Source organism: Benincasa hispida, chromosome 11 (assembly GCF_027475165.1).
Source record: "Benincasa hispida cultivar pf3 chromosome 11, pf3_genome.v1.1, whole genome shotgun sequence".
Classification (NCBI taxonomy): Eukaryota; Viridiplantae; Streptophyta; class Magnoliopsida; order Cucurbitales; family Cucurbitaceae; genus Benincasa; species Benincasa hispida.
In genome coordinates, this window is record NC_143488.1 from 45,976,760 (window position 1) to 45,979,494 (window position 2,735).

Here is a 2,735-nt window from a genome sequence, read left to right on the forward strand (position 1 = left end):
TGTGTGGGGAAAAATGATTATAAAGTACTAGACTCTTATTTTAACTCATTAAATACGTGTAATGCACGTAGTTCCAGCTAGTAAATTAAAAAATGGACTAACAAGATAGAAGGGTATGTTAAATTTAAAAGAAAATAAAGAAATAGAAAAAAAAAAACAGAAATTTACATTAAAAAAAGAAAGAAAGAGAGTTACATAGGGTTGTGGAGCCGCAGCTTTTGGACTGGAACTGGAAGAACGTTAAAAGCCCAATAGAAAAAAAAAATAGCAAAAACTTTAGAAGAACCAACGAAAAAAAAATTATAAAATTTTTGGAGATGCGGGGTATCGAACCCCGTACCTCTCGCATGCAAAGCGAGCGCTCTACCATGTGAGCTACATCCCCATTTGTTTAAACAAATTGTTATTTTTTAAACATATTCAATTATGAAACAATATTTGTCTATTCCTCAACCATTACAATAATACATCTATATTTTAAAAACCATAATCCTTCTAATTCATCCAATTTGAGAAAAATCTCAAGAATATAGTACACATATATTTAAAAAAATTATGAAAGAAAAAAGTCGCCCAAGAAAGTTTGGAGTGCAAATAGGACGAAAAGAAGTAAAAATAAAATGATAATTGAAGAAGATGATGACGACTATTAGGAAAAAAAACTTGTATTGTCGTTGATGTAAATAAAATCATGCTTTGATGTTTTGCTTAAATTTTATTCCAATTAAGTGACACTGTAATCGTGTAGTTCTACAAAATTTTCATGACAAAGATAAAATAATTTTAAAAAACAAAAAGACATCGTTAAAAATAGAGAAAAAATCGTTTAAAAGATGTTTGATTATTTGATTATTCGAAGAGTTATTTAATTAGGAGATTTTGAAAATCAAAAGATTACTAAACACCTAAATCGCTTATAATTTTTTTTACAAATTACTTTTACATGATTCCAACATGATCCCAAACGTAGCTAGCTAAGTAAGTTTCATGAAACAAAAGGAAACTCACAATAGATAATAACGAGTATTATTGTGTTCTCTTAATTTGAAGGTTAAAAAGTATAATCCTTACAGCTTGAATACTCCCGATCTCTTTTGAGAATTCACTCGACTTCTATATTGCCTATATTATTTGTTAGATAATACTTGTTAGATAATACTAACATAGGAGTAGCACAAAAAAATTTACCTCTAATATTCATGAATTTTCAAATTTGCATATTCATGCCTCAAGTTCAGTGGTGGATCTAGGATCTTAGGGAGGGGGACACAAGTTCATATTAATATAATTTTAGATATATCGATATAATATCGCCAAAACAAGCACAACTAATTGACATATGAGAGATCTGAAATTTCATGTTAGGGGGCACAACTTTATATAAGGTTAAAATTTTAGCCCTATAACGTTTCAATTTGTGTCATATATAATTCATGAACTTTCAAAAATATATACTAGATCGTTGACATCTCACTTGTGTCTAATATAATACTACATATTTTTTAAAAAATAATATAACTACTGGCTACAAAATAAAAAAAAAATGAGGTTCAACTAGAAACAAAAAAAATTTGTTGTCTAATATAACGATTTTCTTTAAGCATTTTTTATATTTTATGAGATTTTTAGATACTAAATCAAAAGTTTATATATTTATTAGATATTTCTAGGGGACTTGTTCGAGTTAAAATTGAAACTTTAGATATTTATTAGTCATAATTTTAAAAACTAAGGGTTAAACTTGCACTAACTTAGACACCTTACTCCTCGCTCTTAAAATGAGTTGCTTCTGAGTCTAGTAGCTAAGTAGTTAGTAGTAAGCTATGAAAGTCATGGTAGCTGTTCTTGGCTATTGAGTTTATGCCGCTAGTGCGGAAAGCTAGCTTTCTCTACTTTAACACTTCGTTCACTGTTGGCCTAGAGTAAGACATGCCACGGGCTAAAGCCAAAAAAGGGGGACAAGATTCATCGATTAGGTGACAGAAAGGTTTGTGACTTTTTGATCTATCAGTTGACTCTGTTTTTTTAACATCCTTGATTTGTTTCCAGTCACTCGGAATTCCGGAGAGTGAATCTTCTCTTTTAAATCATGGCTTTGACTCTTAAAAGCTCATGTATCGTAGGTGGGAAGATATGGGTTGGGAAAGAGAAAATCTCTATTTGACAGGGTTTCTTCCTATACCTTTGAATTTCATTGGACCTTTTCGTTTTAGCTGGGTCTACATTCATGCCTTGTCGATTCACCAAATAAACCGAAATTCCATATAAACTAGCAAGAAAGAGGGTAAAGGACCCGCCTTTTCATTTGCATTTATTTCTTAATCGGGCGATTACCATGTCTCCCGAATAATCTTAGTACATATGGCGGACCAAATGAAAGTGAACAACCCCGAGCAAATCTTCTAGAGAGCGTACCCTTTGTTTGATTTAGACTCTCTCTCTTTTTGGTGGATTGAATGAACATTCAACTGCGTCATCACAACTGTGATGCCTTCTAATATCCTTTTATATGGTTGTGTAAACTTAATAACATTAAGATTGAGATTGTACTTCAACGCCGAAGCTATCATATATGTAGGTTGTGTACCACTTGTAAAAGGCATCATTCACCACTGATCATGGATGAGTTATTCTTCAGGGGTCGGGTCTCCACAGGTACTGACCACCGATCGACGTGAAGAATCCCCGGTTTGATCGGGGATGAGGTCAAACCAAATAATTTTTTAAATTATATA

At 31.8% G+C, this 2,735-nt stretch overlaps 1 non-coding gene across 1 annotated transcript; it reads right to left on the minus strand.

Annotated features, from left to right (window-relative positions):
• Window positions 1-312: 312 nt before the first annotated feature.
• TRNAA-UGC (transfer RNA alanine (anticodon UGC)) lies at window positions 313-385 on the minus strand. The gene has a single exon. It is a non-coding gene; the product is annotated as a tRNA-Ala (tRNA).
• Between the last annotated feature and the right edge of the window lie 2,350 nt (window positions 386-2,735).